The sequence below is a fragment of the Athene cunicularia genome (genome assembly GCF_003259725.1).
Source record: "Athene cunicularia isolate RWA chromosome Z unlocalized genomic scaffold, athCun1 chrZ_part2, whole genome shotgun sequence".
Lineage (NCBI taxonomy): Eukaryota > Metazoa > Chordata > Aves > Strigiformes > Strigidae > Athene > Athene cunicularia.
In genome coordinates, this window is record NW_020799143.1 from 17,968,708 (window position 1) to 17,992,500 (window position 23,793).

Consider the following 23,793-nt stretch of genomic DNA (forward strand, 5'->3'; position numbering starts at 1 on the left):
GGGCTGGGCTGGGCTGGGCTGGGCTGGGCTGGGCTGGGCTGGGCTGGGCTGGGCTGGGCTGGGCTGGGCTGGGCTGGGCTGGGCTGGGCTGGGCTGGGCTGGGCTGGGCTGGGCTGGGCTGGGCTGGGCTGGGCTGGGCTGGGCTGGGCTGGGCTGGGCTGGGCTGGGCTGGGCTGGGCTGGGCTGGGCTGGGCTGGGCTGGGCTGGGCTGGGCTGGGCTGGGCTGGGCTGGGCTGGGCTGGGCTGGGCTGGGCTGGGCTGGGCTGGGCTGGGCTGGGCTGGGCTGGGCTGGGCTGGGCTGGGCTGGGCTGGGCTGGGCTGGGCTGGGCTGGGCTGGGCTGGGCTGGGCTGGGCTGGGCTGGGCTGGGCTGGGCTGGGCTGGGCTGGGCTGGGCTGGGCTGGGCTGGGCTGGGCTGGGCTGGGCTGGGCTGGGCTGGGCTGGGCTGGGCTGGGCTGGGCTGGGCTGGGCTGGGCTGGGCTGGGCTGGGCTGGGCTGGGCTGGGCTGGGCTGGGCTGGGCTGGGCTGGGCTGGGCTGGGCTGGGCTGGGCTGGGCTGGGCTGGGCTGGGCTGGGCTGGGCTGGGCTGGGCTGGGCTGGGCTGGGCTGGGCTGGGCTGGGCTGGGCTGGGCTGGGCTGGGCTGGGCTGGGCTGGGCTGGGCTGGGCTGGGCTGGGCTGGGCTGGGCTGGGCTGGGCTGGGCTGGGCTGGGCTGGGCTGGGCTGGGCTGGGCTGGGCTGGGCTGGGCTGGGCTGGGCTGGGCTGGGCTGGGCTGGGCTGGGCTGGGCTGGGCTGGGCTGGGCTGGGCTGGGCTGGGCTGGGCTGGGCTGGGCTGGGCTGGGCTGGGCTGGGCTGGGCTGGGCTGGGCTGGGCTGGGCTGGGCTGGGCTGGGCTGGGCTGGGCTGGGCTGGGCTGGGCTGGGCTGGGCTGGGCTGGGCTGGGCTGGGCTGGGCTGGGCTGGGCTGGGCTGGGCTGGGCTGGGCTGGGCTGGGCTGGGCTGGGCTGGGCTGGGCTGGGCTGGGCTGGGCTGGGCGAGTGAGCGGCGCGTCTGCGGCCACCGAGCCTCCTTAAGAAAGCAGCCTCCTGCGTGGGAACAGCAGAGCTCATGCATACCAAATGCGGCGGGATGGAGGCGACCAGCCCGCGTCTCAGGGCAGGCGGCACTGGTTGAGCGGAAAGGGCCAGCCCGCATAAAAAAACAGGCTGCAGCGAGAGCTGCTGCTCCTGCTCTCTCCCTCCTGCCCTCCTCAGAGAGCAGCCAGGTTAGTCTCTCCCAGGCAAGCTGAGCCATCTGCCTCGCTCCTCCGCTTCCCTGGGCGACAAGCAGGGCAGAAAGGAGATAATTTAAACAAAGCAAGCGGAGGGGTACTTGCACTTTCTTTCCCAAAGCATTGCGAGGAGAGGAAAATCGGCATGAGGGGAGGGGCCAACGCTCAGACAGCAAAGATTGAGAGGGGAAATAATTAATTCACTCTTGATTCACTGATATAATGGACCTAGAAAGCATAGTCTCATTGATCTGGCATAGTATTGGTCTGTTAGCGGCAAGCGGCAGCCGTCAGAAGCTGTACTATAAACACATTCTGTATACACGTACATTCTGGCAAAAAAAAATACCAAACCCAACACAAAACCCCACAGGTTCAGAATTCAGGTCACTTTAATATTAAATCTATGTGCAGAATAATTCTTTTAAAGACATGCAAACACATGAGGTAATAGTGCTGGTCAATTCAGGTATAGCAAAGCATGTTCCCATTTGGGGCAGGAACTGGTTTTCCCAGCTAATGAAGATAGTCTTAATGCCAGTTCTCCAGCTAAATAAGAAAATCCTTTTCCCCACTTTTTTTTTTTTTTTTTTTTTTTTTTTTTTTTTAGGGAATGAAGATTACATGAGGGAAGAATTAGAAAGTGAGTTAGCAAATCTCCTATAAAATCAATGGGAATTTTTTATTTTGCTAGTAATGACCAGTCTTTACTCAGATTATGGAGGAAAACAGCCACTTCCCAGTTAACTTTAAATCTGTCATAACTCATGTTAGAAGATACACATTCAACTTACTTGGCTAGAGTTCATTGATCTGCCATTTTCATTTTTCCTTTTAATACCTGTAGTGCACATATTTTTCTCCTCTATTTGTCATTTATTCTTATTATTTTGTCTACATTCATCAGCAAAAGCTGAATAATTCTTCAAATAAGGGGAAAGAGATGAAGAATATTGTTTCCATGAGGAAATGACTGACTATAATGGTTTGCGGTAGGGTTACAAATCTAAAACTCTCTAACATGAAACAATACTGCTGGTTTGCTTTTTTGTTTAAGGACAGAAAACTCTGGGGAGAACTGGGAAACTCAGTACCTTGATGAATAGCATCAGATCCTCCAAGGGAAATGGAGGATCCTAAAAACACTGAAGTCATCCCAGTAGAGCAGGATAAGAATAGTTTACACCCCAGTCTTCCTCTCCAAAGGAACCCTTGACCTTGCACAAAGATTGATATTCTCCAAAGCCCATGTGAAAGTAGCCCATGTGCCTTTAAGCTTCTTTTGAGCATATGCATACCAGCCAGCTCCTCCTCACTGTACCCTGTCCAGAATTGTATGAATGTTCTTATTCAATCTCAGTGTTGGATAAAAGATTATTCTGCCCAGAATATAATGTTCCAGTACATAGTGCAAGGCTTACTATGGACCAGAAGAGCACTCTGACCTGTTCCATCCCACTGTACATGGCATAATTGTAAAACTTAAAAGGTGCAGAGACCAGACCATGTGTTGTCTGTGGAATGGAATGTGTAGAACACCAGGAGCCATTCCCTCGTGACAAACATTGTGTGGATGGATATCTGGTTATGACTGGGCAGCTAGTTTAAATTACACATATTTAAATGTCTTCTTGCTTGAACTCTGAATGTATCTGTTTTATAAAAGAAGAACAAAAACCTTGATGTTGACAGTGAAACAGAACATGAGTAAGTAAATATGATTTTCTGAAACTACTTTTCTAAGGCTTGATTAAAGAGGCAAAAACTAAGTAGGTAGAAAAAAATAATCCTGATTTTAAATAGCATGTAACTTAGAATGTGTGCAGAATGTTAACTTAGCTCTGTTATAAAGATAATAATATCCAGTGATTAAGCTTTAGGGGTTCCCATTATAAAGAAAGTAAGAAATTCAAACAAATCAGAAACAAGGACTCCCAACATTTCCAAGACCATGCCTTTCCCCTGTCCCCCATCCCCCAAGCCATGATAATAACTTTTCTTTATCCTTTAAGATCAGGAAGGAGTTTCTTGGGAAGGTAGCAACTTCATCATTACCTTGACCCTTTCCATCTGTTTTGCATTGGGCATCTACCATAAACCAAAATGTTGAGCCTATGTGCTAGAGGAATCATACCATGCTGCCCTTCTTTACAATGAGTAGAGTAACAAATCTCTGAGGAGGCTTGAGAGCTGAAGACAATAAAGAAACATAACAGATAGCTTTAATAAACTAAAAATAGTGAGTCTAATGTATCTTCTAGCTTCCACAGAGCTTCCCGTCTTTGAGATGAACTCTATCATTGCCTTCTTCTGCAAACAGTACCTTAGGGACAAAAGCTGTTATGTGTTGCAGTGCTTAATACACACCAACCTTCTTTCAGCAGCCTGTTTTCCATGGCTTTGTGCCTTGTGTAGTCATTTATATTTGCAGAAAGTGAGTGCAAGAATACTCACTTCTGACAGGGCAGCAAGGAAGCTTTGACAGACAGGACATTGACATGACATGGGAGCTTCAGTTCCACCACAAAGTCTTTGGGTGCATTTGAACAGATCATTTAATCCCTGGTTGGCCTTATTTTAATTCATTTTAACTTTAATGTACGTCTCTTCCCAATTAGCAATACCATGGTGATTTGGGGGCTCTTGAGTGTAAATTTCAGAAAAGTCAAGGAAGGAGATTTCTTTGCCTTGGCAGCAGCCCCCACCAATTTTTGGTAAGTGTAAGTGGTGAAAGGTTAGGAAGCAAATAATCAAATTCTGAAAAGCTTTTTTTCAGAGATGTTGACAACGGCGGTTAATAATAAAGTAAAAGATTAGGAAGATTTTTTTTTTTTTTTTTTTTTTTTTTTTTTTTTTTTTTTTCACTTCAGTGAAAAAGTCAGGGTTTGAATCTCCTATTTCTCTTGGAAAAAGCAAGTGATCAGTTTAGGTCTTCTTCAATCTGAGAGCCATTAGGAGATGCAAAGATGTAGCAACCCCACTAGGATTTAAGTTCCTACTTTGCTAGAGCTAAAAGATAGAGCTGACATTTTCATATTAAAACACTTTGCCCCTGAAGCCTTCTCACTGCACCATCAGTATTCACATCTAGTTCTTCATCTCTTGCCAAGGAGCACCTTTGGTACCACAGGAAAGCATAGCAAATGGAAGGCAAATTCCATTTATTCCTGCAATACAGATAAATTTCTATTCTTTTTTAACCTATTGTTCATGGAAAACATTTTTAAGAGTGCCTCTTCGTAGATTCCTGCCATCTAACATGATAATAATCCTACACTTAGAAAGCTCTGATACAGTAAACTTTAACACTTCTGGGAATGTTACAGAATTAAAAATTGCTGAGAAGCCCATTAACTTCCATAGCACTCCTAGCACACCAGTAATGTCCAACATTTCCAACCTGAAAGCAAACATTTAGCAAAAAGGTATTATGGACTACAAGCACAGCTGCTGCTCTCTTGTCCTGCCTAGTTAAAGACTTTTTTATGAAATAAGAGATGCTGTGTAAATGAAAAGCAGAAAGGGCAGGACAATGAAACCAGAAAGATGCGTTAGCATGGTAGAAAGCAAGCTCCTCTGTGTGCCCACTGCCAAACTGGGGACAAATGTCATGTGGAGGAAGAAGAGTTATCCTATATCACACCTGTTTTTCCTGTGTACATCAACAGATGAGAGAAGAAATACACATCTTCATAGTGCAGCTATAGAGCCACTTTGCCAAGGCTTCCTTGCTCTTGGAGCACCATTCCTGCTTCCCCAAGGGCCTGCACTGCCCAGTGGGGTAGAAAATACCAGAAAGAACAGAGCTACTCTTGTGCCCCTTTGCTTGCAGTGCTCATCATGGGAGTACTATGGAGACATGCTGAAGATGAGGTGGTAGCTCTTCATAACACACGTTGGCCATCTGAATTTGTGGAGGAAATGGCAGGATGGCAATAGAGAAAGTAGTAATTCAGAAGCTCTTGTTTAAAGGTCAGAGCTAACAAAGCATTTCACAGGTATAGTCAAGAAGTATCAGTCATCTTACTACCCAGTCATAGGTCTATAAGCTAAACAATACTGAAGAGTATAGCAGTGAACAGAAGCCTGTCTTTATAATAGCAATAGTGTTTTTTTCAATACACCCACCGTTCAATTTACCTTTATTTTGTGTGATTTCTTGCAAAAATCAGAGAATAGAAAAATAAGTATATGTTCTAAAGTTTGGATAAACTATGCTTAATTTTTATGCTTGCCATAGCATTTTAGTGGACCCAGATTTTCTTGAAGCTAAGCTCAACTGATAATTAATTTGTAGAATTTCTGCACTGCTCTTGCATTTTTTCTATTCACAGCATGTCTGAGGTGGCTTTTTCTGCTGTTATCTTTGCTAAGGTATTTCACAGTTCTTCTGCCACATGCTCATATCCATGACGCCCTCTCTCCCAGACACAGACACATATTAATGTAATGTCTATATACTTATTAAATGTTAAATAACTTGTCCTAGATGCAGATAATTCTGTAGATGATTTCAAGCACATACAAAACCAGTACTGTACGTAACTATAAATTATGGCTTTTGGCAATTGACTGAAAAGCCAGAATAAAGAGTATTCTTTCTGTTATCTTAAGTTTTATAGGTGTATGATGAATATCAAATATGATTATTTCATACACCTACTCGCTACCACCTTGAGGTCACCTTTAACTGATCTGCACCTTGCTTTTGCCTGGGAAAGCACCTAGCTAGGCTACCACAAGAGATCTCAGGGGTACCACATCACACAGCCACGGCTGAGAACCCAGGGAAGTGGACTTGTAAGACAGCAGGTGATCTGGGCAGTGCAAACACACACAATGCTCCCTTGCCAGAGGTATTTTCCTAGAAAACCTGTTAGATTGCTCTCAGCTCCAAAATAAGCAAGTGGAAGTGCAGGGTCAGTGTCAGACTATAAACACAAAATGGAAGTTTGAGCAGATATTGCACAAGCAGCCTTCATTATTTGTGGTTTCACTTCTGCAGCTACTAGCAGAAAGTCCTGATAATTTGCACCATTTTTACCTTCAGCTGCTTTCCAGGTATTTGTAACTCTGCCTACCCATAATTATTGAAGCTGTATGCTTGAATGGTGTATTTCACCACACATTCCTCTTTATTTGCAGTTTGCAGCCTTTTAGAGTTTATCTTTGAAAGGGATTAAAAAACTCAGGCATATAACACCTTTATTTTGGGACTAGAAATGTCCGTGGTTGATTGTTACTTAGAAACAAATACTGCATTTTAAATTACAATCTATCTTAATTTAAACTGACTTTCAAGTGTAGGCAAGCTGTTAGTTCTGTAACCTCTACAGCATACGACAGAAGTTAGGCTGCTCAAACATTCAGGTTTCTGTTTATGCTAAAAGTTTCTCTCCATCTTAGCCATCATGATCTTATCGACACCATTGAGCTTTGTGTTAATGCTTTCCCAATTTTGACCTGTAACCTCATTTTCTCTATCATTTCCAGCTCAGATATCAACTTTACTGAGTCATATTCGTATAATATTTTCCTACAGATAAATGGGAAATATTATCTAGTCTTGATTATCCTGGTAAATAAAATGCAGAAAAAATATGAAGCTTCATGAAAGAAAGAAATTGACCCTGACTGTTAAGCATTTCAACAAAGACCCTGCACAGCAACTATCTTGCAATAGGGCAATTAATTTGCTGCAGACAGATGCAGTATGTGCAGCATCATAGTCCTCCAGAACTCAAAAGTATCCATTGAAAGTGGCAAAGATTTTCAAAAATCTCTAATGCCTTCTGCTGTGGGGTTATGAAGAACCAAGATAACCAAATTGTATATTTCACATGTGCTGTGTATCTCCATGCATCCCCAACACCAGCTTTACCCTCATCCCAAAGGCAAAGGCCTCACCCTAGAGCAGACACCATCTCTGACGATTAAGCCTACTGCAATGACTTGGCTCAGACTTACAGGGTTGAGCACATCTGGTGTTTCATTACTGATCCATCTGCTTTCCTGAGAATTCCCTTCCACCAAGTGTTTATCATCTGCAGCATGCATCAGTGCAGACAGCTAATCCTGCACTGCCTTTAGTACTGTCCCCAGCTGCTCAGTTAGTTGTGTACCAGTATTCATAATGGTTTGAGTAAATAATCTGGCCACCAAGTGCTTATGGTGAAGGGTGTCTGCTGATGAAAGGTTCAGTCACCAGAACTAAAGGGAAAAGACCATCATGGGTCACCCTTACACTCGCAAGGAAACACCTCAGTGACTGATGGCCCAGAACAGATAAGACACAGCAGGCAGCACCACAGAAGCAGTTGCAGGAAGACTGTCAAATCAATTTAACACAAACAGGTGTAGGGCTAGCAACTACCAGAAAAAAAGTCCTTTGTAAAGAGCTAAAATTATGCTTATTAAAGAGGTGCTATGAATTAACTAACTGTATACTTGAACTCTGATTAGGAAATCTTTCACAGAAGTTTCACACTTGCTGGAAAATAAAGCTTGCACAAGAGTTGTATCTTTTCCTCACACATTTTGAGCAGCAATATATTCTACCAGGCAATGGGAAGATGACTTGCAGAGCTGCTGATCCTCTGCATCCCCTGAGCAATTTGTGTTTTTCGTTTAAAGAATAACTCAAGGAAATTGTAAGACTGGCTTCTTCATTAAATTAAAGGGGAATGGCAAAACCTGGGCCAAGTTGTGTAACAAGAAATATTATTCAAACCCACACCTTTCTTTTGAAATACATATAAATGACACTTGTGGTCTACTTTAAAATACACTTTCAAACCGACCACCTTAATCAGTCTATTTTTAGTGCTTTACAGGTTTTGGTTTGATTTATTTTTAAAGTCACAAATGAAGCCCATGTTATATCTTGTGCTCACACATACCTGCAATTTTACACATATATTTTCACTGGGAAAATTATAAGCACATCTGTACAGTGACAAACTCTGATACGGGTGTTTTCTGTAGTGTCATGCATTTCTTATGTATTTGCATTCAGTGGCACACTAGGGACAAAATCAAAGTTGGGGCCTTTTAGACTGATCCCTGATCAAAGCCGTAGGAAAAGTAGTGCCCTCCAGAGACAGTAATCGAGTTTCCTACTCAGACACAACAGATGGGTGACACAAAAAGTGCCAGATGAGGGCAACAATTTTAAAAAAGCATCAATTGCTTCAAATAAGCTGTAGTCTCAGTTTACACTTGCCTAACGACTTCCTGGGGATGCTGTTTGAAGGCACCAAGGCAGATGCCTGTGACAACTAGACAAATGGTCTGCACTGGCTACTAAAAATCCTTCTAGCTCTGTCAGAAGACTTAAACCTATCAAGCACATATACAACCAATAAACATGACATTCTCTCATAGTGTCTTATATTACAGGCACTTTTATTACTGGAGTCTGATACTGCATATAAATTATATATTTCTTAATTTCCTGTGACTGTAGATACCTGGGAAATTACTGAAAAAAATTGCTCATTTAGGAGGAAACATTTTAGAGTAATTTTTTTTCTTGGAAAAATAGAGAAAACTCCGCTTGTCTTTTCTAAATTCCTTTTGTTGTTGTTGTTATAGAATCTAAACCCTCTTGCCACTGAGATCTAAAGTGTAGTTTAGTTCCTTGCTCAAAAGTAACCACAGAAATTAGGAATTCAGAAGCTTAATCCTCATTGTTATTTTTACACAGCATCGCATCTGTTTCACAATTTACAAATTAATTAAATAAGTCTGTTTGAAAAGTCGTTACTCATACTCCAAAAATGCCTACCCAAACTGTATTTTTTTTTTTTTTTTTTAAAATATTTGTTTGTGAACCCCCATAAGTGAGTAGCAACAATAGTCTTATATTCATGCAGTTCTGAATACTTAAACCAGATAGCAGAATGGAAGTGAAATAGAAAACTGCACTGCAAAAGAATCTATATTTTCTATAGTAGAGCACAACTGTAGTACTACTCATGACAGACTACTCATTTATTTAAGGAGACAAGCTGCCCATGCTTTTCCACATCTCCAAAGAGAATACACATAACTATTCAGACATAGCGAGAGCAGAATCCAAAGGAGCAGGATAACAGAGCAAAAGTAAAGGAAAGGGGATTATTTTTCTTAAAAGTGACACTCAGTTATGCAATTGGTCTCTGCAATAGCCTTTAAGCATGCATTTTCTAACACTGCACTGTGATCACAGCTCCCCTATCACTACTGTGAAATTCTAGGCACTCATACCAACACCAAATGGACAGATCCCACTGGCAATATAGAGCTGCTGGAAGGCTTTTCTAGAGGAGCTTTTTTTGGCATACCTAGCAAGTCTCTATCAGGTTGATGTCCTCATTGTAGACTGTCCAGTAACATCCAACAGGCATAGTATATCAGTTATTTTTAAAACACTCTATTATTTGAGTCCCATGATTTATACAATTCTACTAATTCTACTCCTACTTACAAATCTATATTTGCAAGATTTTCAAATCACAAGCAATGACAGTACATGTATATTGTATTTTAGGCCCTTTCTCTACCACAAGAACCTGAAAATAAATTTGAGAGACAGAAATTTCCTAACGTAGTAATCCCATGTTCTACTTTATCAAACAATAGCGATGCTGGCAGCCTTAACAAATGACAGATTCTCTCCCGGACTGTGTGATTTCACTCTCTCTTTCATGCTTTTAGCACTTTCTTAATATGCTAGGTCAGAAATTTTGGCTTTGTGATTTATGTCTTAGTCCTAGAAGGCAAACAAACAGATTATTCCTGGTTTGTTGGCACTAGACTTTATGCCTCTATTGTGCTATGTATAAAGTATCTGTTATATTTAGGACACCATGAATTATTTTTCAGATGCATAAAAATGCTCTTCTGATTCTTGATGGAACAGAGCATGTACAGATATGATTTATATATCATTTTACTGCAGCTGTTAAGATAATTCAGAGGAGAAAAAAATGAAAGTTGACTGTTGAAACTGGACAAACATAAGCAAGTTAGAAATTCTTGGGAGAAAAGCCTCCTGGAAAATAACAATGATCATCTGTACAAGTATTTGCATCAACATCTTTCACATCTGTCTTTGAAAATTATTTGATGTTTGGTGCTGATATCAAAAATTTGATATTTGATGCTGCTCTCCAAGTCAGCTCTTGGGAGCATATTTTCATATGTGGAATTTTTCATAAATTTTTAGTTAACATAATATTTCCATTAAAAGAACTGCAGAAATTCTAAATACAATCTGGTTTTCTACCACAGTTCACGCAACAAGCAGGAGATTAATAGTTATGTACCCTGGAAAAATTAACAATTTTCTAACATATTTGCTTATTCTGTGGAAATCCTCCATTTATCCTCTTTAAGTGTTTGTTTTGTCTTATTTATTTGTTTTACTTTATAGCAAGACACACCTAGTTTGAGAGCACTAAACTAGCATCTCCTCTTGTGTTCTATAAAAATCTACATGTCAAAAGTGTTAAAAGCATTATTTGTTTAGTAAACATTTACTTTGTTACTGTGGATTATTATCAGCAATCTATTTTCTTAATTTTTTCATCACAAGCTTAACATCTTTTATCACAGCCTTATAACTTTCTGTTTTATAAGCACCAGTAACAGAAAATCACATATTAGGGTGTTACCTCATGCACTACTGATGTAGCAGAGAAGGGGGAGCAAAATATAACATATGATACCAGAAGGTATCTACTGACTTAAAAGTTCCATGAATTATTTATTTTATCCAGCTACATGTTAAAATTACTGTATCCAGTTTAACTACTGGGAGACAAAAACACCAGCCAAAATATCTTCAGACCTGAAACCATTGCTGGACCCCTGCTAGGTAAAAAAGCCTAACTTTCTAACTGTTGGTGAGCAATATACAAATTCCAGTTCAGGCATTCTTGGTACAAAGCGAGGTTGAACAGGTGAGAGAAAAGCCCAGGGCTCTCATCAGCCATTTTGACGTCCACATAAACCTCAATGTTTAAAAATATTTTGCTTAACAGGAAATAAAACAAATTGTATTTAAGTGCAATCAGAGTAACCAATAATGACCTTTGTTATATACTACATCTTTTTTTTTGGAAAAATCTACTTTTATGTACTAAAAATAAATTGTCAGACTCATAACATATTTATAAAGAAAGCCTTCTCATGCGTGTATCCATGACAACCTAGATTTATATTTTGAGCTCCAGAAAGTTGTTACAGCACAGCTTACATAAATTACTTTAAAGAATGTAACAAGATAAAATGGTTTGCTACCTGAGGTATTTTATTTGACACAATATGTAATATTTCAACTATATTGAAGCATACAGGAAAACAAAAGCATTGTGCAGTGGTTTGAAACCAGTCTTGTCATAAAGTAAACATACTTTTAATACAAGAAAAATGTAGAAGCTTTTTAAGACAATGCACACTGGAAATTAAAAAAATCCCTGAGGACTTAGTAATTGAATATTAGCATGCCATAGTTGCAAAAGCAAAGAAACATAACAGAAATATGAAGCATACGTTGCCTGAAATAAATAAAACTCCTTTCATTTACACTAGTATGCTGCCTACTGGGATTCCATCTGGACTGCTTTGGGCACAGGCAACATATTTTATTTTTTTTCTCTTTTACCTAGGGAAAAGGGTCTGCTTTCACTATACTGAACATTACTAAAATTGCATTTCTGTTATACATACTTTCTTTTTGCATTTGACTTGAGAGGCATAGTGTATTATTTATATAATAGATTAACACAGTAGGCAATTTCCAACTACAAAATGGAAACAGTGAGAAGATAGTTCATGAAATTTTCCAAAATGAGTATGAGTGACTTCCCTAGCATTTTTTTGTCAAATAAATGTATTATCTACCTGGGGAAAGAGAATTTGAGGGAAGAGACATACAATTATTTCAATAACAGTTTCATACGCTTCTAAGAATTCAAGTGCTGTTAACAACTACAGCCTCTATGAAATTGTTCTGAGAAGACTGTGAGCCAGGAAAGCAAAAAAACAGATAAGCTCATAACAGTCTTCTCTTGAACTTTCTGCTAAGAGAAAAAGTTCTTGACATCAGCAATACAATGCCTGGGTGACACACTGACAGGCAGTCTGGCACTGGTCAGATTCATTATTTCTAGACCCACAGTGGGGCCTCGGGGTGTCTATTCATGGGGTGGTCCCAAGAGAGATATCTAGCAGAGGTCTACCCAAGAAGATTAAAGTGAAATTCAATACCTCCATCAAATGCAGCAACAGAAAGTTTGTCTGTAAGCCCAACACAGAGGCTTCAAGGACCAGCAGGGAGCTGTGCTTTGCAAACTTCTCTTATGACCACAGAAGAATAACAGAGGTTAGGCTGATACTGGGGTGGCACGAGCTTTGCAGCCCATGCTCCCGAAGCAGAATCAGCAGGTAAGAGGGACATTTATCCTGCATGTGTCCGCAGTTGGTCCACTGTGGCCTTTTGTGACCTATTGTCCTTTCCCTCATTTCCCAAAGGGTGAGAAATAGTAACCTGATGATTCCCTCTTTTTATCTGGAACAATGGCCTGGAAGTGCAACATAAGAACTGAGGGGGTCTTGGCAGCTGTGTTAGAGCAACCTGAGGACTAATTTTCTGTATAAGCCATAGTTTTAGTCACAGTCCATGCAATTCAGCAGTACTCTGAGTCTTAAGTAGGCAAAGATACTAAAAGCTTTTATGGTAAGGATTCTGTACCAAAATATCATTATAAACTTGTCAAGCACTCACTGAATTTCTTTTACTTGGCATATTAAAGTACATTAGTTTCTACAGCCCCGTACCACATTTAATGAAATGCCATTTATAGGCACTACTCAACACTTTCCATCATAACTGATATAGTACAAACTTGAGTCTGCCTTCAGCTTCTTTCATTTCTCCATGAAAGAGCAGAAAATGTGCAGGAGAAATGAAATCCCTTAATCAAGAGCCATTAGCATTAGTAATCTCTCCTGAAATTTTGTGACAAAAATGTGCAAATATATAGTAGCTCCCCTGATGTATAATAGAAGGCACTTGAGTGACTGGTTTACCAGAGAATAGTATTTTAACTAAAATTCATGAGAATGTAACTAAAAGTCTTGAGAATGCTACTACTTCATACATGTGTAACAACACAATTTCAAGAGTCCTATGTCCTGTCCTGCCCCAACTTGACTGAACTAGACACCTGTACCTATAATGAAAATGTCAACCTTTCCAAAAAGCCTGTATCAAAAAACATATAGAAAGGCATCACAAAAACAAAGTATCTATATTTGAAGTGGTGTTATTAGTTGGATATAATAATAAATGGTAAATAAACTTCACAGTGGTAAAAAGGTTACACATTGCTAGAGGTTTGGTAAGCATCCTATTAAAGGAAAATTTTAGAACATGTTTATGCAACTTTTATTCTTCATATTTTAGACGGTGGGTTTAGCATAACTGGTTAAACAATCTATTCCTCTATTACTCCAGTGGTCTACCACAGAAATTAATTTGTGGCCCATTAAACATATTACCTAACATATGCCCATAACCAGCACAATTGATGCATACTGGTTTTGTGCAAATAGCAATGGATGAAGGCTGTCATGTATAAATACCTACGAGGGTTAAAACCTAGAACAGGTGCCATACAATGTAAGTGTGATGCTATATAAAAGTTTATGCAATTTAAATTCAATAATTGAAACTATTAAGCAACCTTATTTGATGGGTTTTGTCTGGTGTTGATTAAAGAGACATGTCAAGAAATTGTACACGGAGCAGTAGAAAATCAGTTTTGTACCAACATTTAGATACCACGAAGTTATGGCTATATCTTGTCTGCAGTTATATTCTACACAGTTAAAAATAAGATTTTCTTTTGCACTGTTTCAATAACAAGAAAAATGACCTTGAAAGTAACAATTTTTCAAAGACCACTTTAAAATATGGTTTCCGTCTAACAGTTCTTATGAAGCAAGCTTATACACTGTCACATGACAAGGGCTGGCCACAATGAAATGCAAAATGGAAATGAAGTGTTATTAGTACAAATTTCAGAGCACAGCCTTCTGCCTTGGTGCTGCTTTTCCATGTTCATCTGAGTTAGAAAAAACAACTCAGTGAAGTTACATCTGGTTCTACCTGAAATGCCTAAGCACCCTAATTAGAGAAAGAAAAAGATCTTTTTCAAGCATATCATTGCACACATTAGCTTGCACTTTTAAGCATTTAGGATACATTTCATGAAACCAAATAAAATATTGCTAAATCATACAGCTGCTTTTGGAATATCAGTAAGCACACATTTCAGGAACAATATGAAAATTATATACATATATATATATATATATATATATATAAATTAGAATTGACAAAAAGCAAAATTTAAAAGGGTTGATTAATACTTGTCCTGGTTTTGTCTGGGCTAAAATTAATTATCTTCCTAGTAGTTGGTACAATGCTGTGTTTTGGATTCAGTGTGAGAATAATGGTGATAACACACTGATGTTTTAGTTGTTGCTATGTAGCGCTTACCCAAAGGTTTCAGTTTCACACGTTCTGCCAGTGAGCAGGTACACAAGAAGCTGGGAGGGAGCATGTCCAGGACAGCTGACCTGAACTAGCCACAGGGATATTCCATACCATACAACAGCATGCTCAGTAAGGCATTGGAAACTGGGGGAGTTGTCTGGGGGGCAGATTGCTGCTTGTGCATCCGTCATTGTGTGACAGGCAGTTGCACTGTGCATCACCTGTGTTTTCCTGGGGTATATTTATCCTTTTAAATTTATATTCCTTTTCACTACAATTATTATAATTATTATATCTTATTACTGTCATTATTTTATTTTCGTTATGAACCTGTTTTATCTCAATTTATGAGTTCTACTTTTGTTTCTGATTTTCCTCTCATCCCACTCGGAGGAGTGAGCGAGCGGCTGCGTGGTGCTTAGATACTAGTTGAGGTTAAAGCACAACAATATTTATAAGAAAAATTCAGAGGTCTACTTGATCAACTGGTCAAGTAAAAACTAAGGCAAAGAAAGCACCAGGTACATTGTTCTTCCTGTCTCCTGTGTCACCATGTTCCCTGCCCCATTCACCAATGGGCCCCCTTTTCCTATTCTTCCTTTTTTTTCTGATACACCCATAAAAGCTTTTCTTGTTACCTTTCAATTTCTTCACCAGATTCAACTCCAAATGGATTTTGGCTTTCCTAATCCCATTCCTGCATGCTCAGGGTGTGTCTCCAAATTCCTCCAGGGTCACTTGACCCTGTTTCTACCTCTTGTCCAGCTGGGTTTTTTTATGTCTGAATTTTGTCAGGACCAACTTGTTTATCCATGTAGGCCTCCTGCTTGATTTCCAGCTTGTCAGGATCAGACCATTCTTGATCTTTGGGGTGCATCACCTTGAAAGTCAACCAGCTCTTCTGGATGCTTCTTCTCTCCAAGATCATTTCCCCTAGGATTCTTCCAGGCAGGTCCCTGAACAGGCCAGACTCTGTGCTCCTGAAGTCCAGGGTTATGATCCTGCTTTTTGCTTTTTTCCCTCCTCTCAGGATCCTGAACTTCATCATCCTATGGTCACTGCAGGCATGGCTGACCCTGACCATCACATCCTCAACCAGTCCTTCCTTGTTTGTAAGTATGAGGTTCAGCAGACCGGAGCTCTTTGCAAAGGGGGGAGTTCTTTTGCTCCTTGATTAGTTCTGTCATCAAGTTGTCACCAAAGCATCCAGAAACCTCCTGGATTGCTCATACTTGCTGTGTTGCCCTTCCAGCAGATATCAGTGTGATACAAATCTCTCATGAGGACCAAGGCCTGTGAATGTGATGGTTTTTCCCATTTTTGAAGGAGGCGCCAACTACTCCTTCCTGATCAGGAAGAGGTACATGCCCCAGTCTTGGAGAACAAATCTGTTCCTGTTTATGAAGCTGACAGTTTTTACGGAGAGGAGCTGAGTCTTTTCACACCTTTGGTCTGTGGATGAACATTTGGAGACAAACAAATACTCCTTGGCTCACAGTATTGGTAGCTGAGTCCTGGACTAGTTTCAGTCTTTCTGTTGCTGGACTGTAAGTTCTAAGATGAGATACAGTCAAGGACATTCATACCACCAAAGCCCTGGTGTTCTTATTTTACAAACTAAAACCATGTTTTGTATCTGTTAGAGTTTACACAAAGTCCATTTCAATTCATGAAGTAAGTGTTTTACACAAGAACATTTTGGGGTTTAATTTGGTTTACAGCAACTTCTTTTTAGAAAAAGAAGAATGGTAGAATTTTTAATTAACAGTGGCACTAGCTGTAAATATATGTTCATACAATGTTTTTCATGCTGAAAAATTTAAAAAATTGAGAAATTTCAATTTTAAACTTTTTAAAAGCCCTACTTAATCATCTCACATCCCCTTTCACTGAAATGCAGACTCATCCATAGGATATGAATGACTGGTTAGCTTTGCACAGCAACTGTATGCAACAGATAAGGAAAGGAAATGAACCCAGTAAATAAACTCTCTTCCATAGTGCATTATAAATGGGAGATAAATAGCATGCAAATACTTACCCAAGATAGGAATGGTGAAGGTAGTGACACTCTTAAGAGACTGCTGTGAAATGTATAAATAACCACACAGTAAACTTCTGCTTATGCCTTACATGCTAGGTCTACAAACCACTCTCCTGGCAGACCTGGATTAAAAAAGGTCAGTACAGCCACACTAAGACCTTTCAGAAGTTTCCAAATCAGAGATTGCTGTGGTTTATTAAGTGGTGATCCTCAGACCTGTGAGGACTGTATGCATTTTGACTTTTTTGAGGAGAAGAATTAAGCTAAATAAGTCTAAGTGGGAGCCTATAAAATTGCTATTACAATTAAGCACTAGTTCATTAAAAATGTATAAAGTAAAAAATAATATTTATGATTTTATTAATGTCTGAGCCCTAACAGACTGTCATCGTAAAGGTTATTCTGTTTGCTAATCTCAAATAGTCACCAAGGGTGTTTTGTAAAATGAGGGGTTTTGCCTTATGTATGGTGTTTCATGTTTTCAAACAAGGAAAAGGCATTCCTACTGAAATACCTAAGAACTATCCAGTTTTGGAATGATTATCATTTGGCTCTGCAGCTCCTTGGGAGTTACAGACGACTCCCAGTACTCAAGCTGTACCTCTTGTAAACAAAACTCATTCCCACACACCACTCACCATATTAGTATAGCCCATGTCTGTCATGGCTACCAGAGCATGTACTCTCAAGTGACTTTGTAATCCAGTTATCTGAATTAGTATCTGCACACTCACAAGGGGCTTTCATCCATAATAATCCTGCAAGCTAGACTGACACCTCTGTTTTAACTCTCAGTTGTATTCTACAGGTAAGGACTTAACAGCTGAGAAACTCATGGATATGAGGAGGAGTATTATACCACAAGCAATCACCAGCAGCAGCACACAGACATGTATATGGTAAATCAGGGCAATGGCTGAGCCAGTTTTGCAGTATTGCTGCGCACAAGGATGAGAACATGTGGAGCAAAGTCAGACTCCAGTGTGAACTTGCTGTTTGCGAAAAAAACAGAACCAGCAGAATGAATGCCATGCTCTGCCACCACTTGAATACCATGGCCTGTGCAAGCATTTCTCTGTGTTGTTTATCCATAAAATAAATGACCAGCAGGTATATACTTCAGCATTTGAGTTATTAACTGTTAATAAAATACTACCGAAGACATGCTTAAATAGCAATGTGTATTTAATATTTCACAAATAGGAACAAAAGTGCCAAACAGAGTATTTTGTTTCTACTTACATTTCCCAATCTACTGCCTATTTTATCTTAGTAGATCACTGATATCCAAACAGATGGAACCAACGGTGTCTTGAAATATAATTTTTTAGATTTAATTTTAAATTATTGGGAGTGAGATAAATTCTGATGGTAACATTAATCCTATTTCTGTAAAATTAAGATAAGCAAAGTAACTTTTTTGCATATCTTATTATCATCTTACCAAGATAGCAACAGAGACTGTGATTTGTTTAGGGAGATCAGTGTGTCTGAGAAGGCAAGAAACATGGTAACAGAAGACTGACTACCTCCAATTCAATTCAATCCATAGAAAAACAAACCCTAATGCTGAGGTAGAATTATACAGGAAACCTAGGGAAAAAAAGCTATCCTGAGTAGCACACAGGACATTATTAAAAAAATGTTTCTGGTCAAAAGCTTTCCCGAGGTGTCAAAAGTATACTTTGACTGAGCTTCTTTGCATGAGGGAAAGCAGCCTCACTGTATAACTTCATGATCATAGTGCTTAAGAGAGGAAACTTTAGAAGGAAACAGTGAAGAACAAGTGAAAGAGAAAAATGTTTGAAGACAGCACAGAAAGTCTTAGCATCTTGGGTCAAATGCACAGCACACATCTGAGAAGATTTAAGGAAGAAAAAAATAAAGTCTGCATGGCACTACAGGATAAAAAAGGATGTTAGAAACAAGAGGGCATCTTTAAAAAGCCAAAGTCATGTTTACGGAAGGGTAATAAAAGGTTCATAAACTCTGGCAGGTTAAAAACACCTCAGCAAAATGAGAATTTGAGAAGCACTGCAGAGGGTATAAACATATATATGTGTGTGTATATGTGTGTGTGTGTGTGTGTGTGTGTGTGTGTGTGTGTGTGTGTGTGTAGTTAAGCACATTAAGGAGGAGGAAGTCTGCCAGAAAGTTTGTAAAGGCAGCAGATGACGGACAGAACATTAAAGATCTCCCAGAGAATATAAGGCTATAACAGAAAGAAAACAAATTTTTCACGTCTGTGTTCACCATGGTCAGCAGAAGAAGGTTTCTTATGTTGGAATCCCTTCTGAGGAATTCCCTCTGCTTTAATGATGATTTTTCAAATGAAATAGAAAAAGCACTGACAAAATGAAGAATAACATAACACTAGGGACAGATTACATTCAGTTTAAATGAATCTGGTCTGAAACTGCATGACATCAGAAAAAACAGAAGACATCAAATCTGATAGTAAAATTTCTACATTATTCAGAAAAATATCCAGGGAAGAAAAGGCCAGCAAGCCTCACAGTTGTGAGACAAATTGCTCTAGAACCGAATCAGTGCAAATACAGATACAGTAAAGCCATCAACATAGCAACACATGAGTTCTTTGGGATATTTGATATGCACATGGATGAAGACAGTGGGGTTGCTACAGCTCATCTGAGTTTTCAAAACGCTCAAGAGAGATTTCATATTACAAATCCTTAAAGAAACTAAACCAGGAAAGCTTAAATGGAAAACTAGCAGCTAAACACTGCTGGAAACAAAGAACTGAGCTGAAGAACAAGTTTTTGCATCAGAGAAATGTCAGCAATATTCCACAGTGCACTTTGGTCTCATGCTATTCATCAGACTTAAGAATGCCCTAGAAAAGTAGAAAATAATGAGCAACAAAGTTTACTTCGCTCTTTTGCTCTTAGGCAACAAAATTAAAGATGATGCCCTAACATGAAGAAAGGCAGAAAGACCATTCAAGACTGAATTTACTGATAAAATTATGAGCTTTCATGCAGACAAAGTAATTCATACAAATAAACCCCAATCCTAACTTTATACACTTAATTATAGGTGGCTTTTACTACTTAAAAATGAGATTTCAGGACTATAACAGATAGTTCCATGAAAATGTCATCTAAAAGCTCAGCAGAGATTAAAATGGCAAATCAGATGCTAGGATTTATTTGGAGAAGAAAAAGTTTAACAGCATAATGATATCTTCTATTACATAAATCCATACTACATTCCATCCTCACCATTGTGTAGGATTTGATTCTTCATCTTAAAAGAGTATATAGACTGGAAAAGTTCTGAGGAAGGTGACATTGATAATTGTAAGTATAAATGGTAGTAAGTAAGCTAACAAGGAGTTACTGCCCTGCACAGCCTGTACTCAGTGTTGAATGCTTCATCCCAGGACATCACAGATACACGGAAGGCACTAGGATATCAGAAGAAACTTAACAAATTCATAGGGGGAAGAAAAAGTCCATCCACTTCTGTTAAATATAGAGAGAACACATCTAGGTCTGAATAGCTTTGTGTCAAGATGCTGGAGGCTGGAGAGTGTCCTTAATAAGTCTTATTGTATGGTTGTCCTGTTCTTAGTGTTCCCTAATGGCCAATGTCAGAGACAAACAAATGGTGTGGGTGGACCTTGGGACTGACATAGAAGAAACTGTTCTTAGCCATGATATGCTAAGCTTCATAAAAAAACATTTGAGGATACACAACCTTTACTGCTGTAGAAACTTGACTTTAAAAGGTCTAGAAATTTCTAGCCATATCAATATTTAAGCAAAAAAACCCCACTGAACAGTATGCTGATTTAAAATAACCAAAATGAAGGAACGTTGAAAGCTTTTTTGCCTACATAGGGAACGAAATATTTCCCCAATCCATCTCTTCCACTAATTGATGGAACTGTAGGTTACAGTCACATTACGAACCACAAACAATGAGAAACGTGGCACCCATATGGGCACATTAAACAACACTGTGTAGTAGTAGAAGCATTTTGAATGTCAGTGTTAGAGTAAAGCTCTGAGATTTGCAGTGGCCAGTGACATTAAAATTTATTTGCAAGTTGCATAACAGCAAGCTTAGGAAATTTCTGCAATGAGCATGACAGCTACCACAGTCAGGCAACTTAGGAAGATGGTTACTTCTTGAAATGTGGGTTTTTCCTTGCTGAATCATAATGCATCTCTGTTACATCATTTATATATTCTAACTTTAACTGCCTTCTTGTGATTAGCGATTTATTAAAATCAGTGTAAAACCAATTTCTCACTAAGGATCATATCTAACAGACAACTGGTGAAGCTTTTTGCCTAAAGTGTTGTTCAATAATTAAGTTTGAGAAGATCTTAGTTTGAGAAAAAGTTCTGATCATCACCTTGATAGCCAAGAAAATAAGGTCGCACCATTTTAGGACTACCTTTTTCAGAGAAATCAGTTCAAAATAAGGGTAATGCTGTACTTGCTGAGAAAATTTCTCAGCCACTTTCTGCATTTATGCACAATTGCTGCTTGGTGTTCTCCCTTTTATTCTCTACTTATCACAAGAATATTTGTGATTAACACAACAGATTTGAAATAGAAGAATGCACAACACATATGAAATTGCTGTGGAAGGAAGTGGTGTCTGATTATCAGAGCACTAAGAAAAATGAACTATAGTACATGAATGTACAGGATAACTCTTCCTAGCTTTTATGAAAATTATATGATATTTGTATGAATGTTTACACACATTCTTTGCACTTGTACTCAGTACAAATTGTATGTCATCACAGCCCTATGTTATAACTTTCTGACAACCCAGTATAATTCAGAGAAATGTCTCTCATATTTTTTTATGTTTTTCTTTTCTCAATTTTTCTGACATAACTTTTTTTCTCCTAACTCCTCCCTGCTGTCAAATATCAAAGACAAATTGTCCGATTAATTAATGTTGCAATATTCTCATTGATAGTAACTATTTAAATTATCAAAATAATATTACTGTGCTAAATAATCAGCTTGATTATGCACTCTTTGTATCCCATATCCTGAGCAGGCATCTTTAAATAACACCAGTGTTAACATGTGCTCTACAAACTCTACAACATTCTGAGATTACTGTGATACAGAGCATGTCAAATTTACAGGATGACAACTGAAAAGTGGGATTTTTCTACAAAACAACAGATTGTCATTACAGATTCTGTAGACACTAACATCGACCAGACAGGCAACCATCAGAACAGAAAGAATCAGGCGAGAGTGTCCTGTCTCCCAACATTTGCTAAAGACAGTGCCTATGGAAGAGTGTAAGAACAGAAGAAATGTAAGAAATGCACACATACAATGGTGAAGGATGATGGTGTCCTAGCATACATAAATTTACAGCTTCCTTGATTTGAGATGGTTTCTAAGACTTTAGCAACCCTGAAGGTGTCTTCTGTTCTATGAGCATGGTCCAGTCTTCCATGGAATTCATTTAGCCTTTCTGTATCAGCAGCAACCTCCAGAACAGAGTTCTGAAAATACTTACACAATCCCAGTGACTAGGCCAAGGGGTCAGTTGTGGAGACAACTAAAAAACCCATACTGTGAAGTTTAATAACTTTGAACAAATAACGCAGAAAAGCCTGAAATTTGTAAAAAAAAAAAAAAAAAAAAAAAAAAAAAAAAAAAAAAAAAAACTGCGAAGAAAAATACACAGATACATCTTAATATTGCATATTGTGCAGTATATGTATGTTATCTTAACTGTCAGTGTCACAAACATTTGAAAAGGTAAATTTCAACTAAAAACTGAATCTAAATAAAACACTGCAAAAGCAGATATAATTTGTTACTCATTCTGAGATACCTAGTGAAAAGCAAGTCTGCAGAAGAAACTATTGTTTTTAAAAATTCAATTAAGAAGAATTTACAGCAGATTACCCTACATCCCACAGCTGATTACATGGTTTCAGAACACAACCAAAAAAAGATAACCAAAGGCCAAACCTAAAGCTTACTGAAGCTGGGGGAGTACTCCCTTTGATTTCAATTGGCATTAGAAAAGACTTAGAAGGAGCAACACAGTTCAAAGCATCTATAATTACATATCCCTCTATATTTTGCAGTTTGGAAGGAAAGCTCATTTTCAGTTTGCCCAGATCCCCTTCAGCAGATTGTGGAATCTGTCTTCATTTCATGAGTCAACATGGTAATAATCAAGCTTCTAATGTTTGTGCACTATACTTCATTTCATTGGGGAGTTACAATTTACAGACATCATGTTGCACAACATAACACCATTCCTATGTGTAGGATCTCACTCTCCTTGGTCAAACACCTTCACAATTATCATAGCACTGACTCTTTAAAAATAAACATACTGTAAAATCTGTCATTATTAACAGAATACAAATTAGAACTTAAATAATTTGTATATTAGTCTGAAAGAAGCACAGTAACATATGAATATTCACATCCAAACTTGATAGTAAAACTGTGGCTTTCAAAAGCCTTTTCAGATCAGAGGAGGCAATAGACTTCATCTACTCAGGAACTTAAACCAGTGCAGAATATGGGAATACTTCTTGCTGGCAGTAGACCTCTGAGAGACAGCATACACCAACTTTGTTCTGTGCTCTCCAGGAGTCTCCTGCCGCTACCTGTGTGGATTCTAAGACTGTAACCCATAAAACGTAAAATACCTTTATACTTCACTACTTAAGAGAATGTTTCCTTCTCCATGCCGTATTACTGCAGCCACCATCTGCAGAAACTTTTGTATTTCTTTCCAACTTCACAAAGAGAGCTGCAGGCAGGATGTGCTACGGAAAGGGATCTTTGCCTTGACAATAAAAGCACATTGCACCAACTCAGAGGGGACCTTTTGGGTCACTGAGTCTGTTCCTCTGCCATCAGAGCTCTGTAACTCTTTTATTTAATGGAGTATTTTGCCTTCCT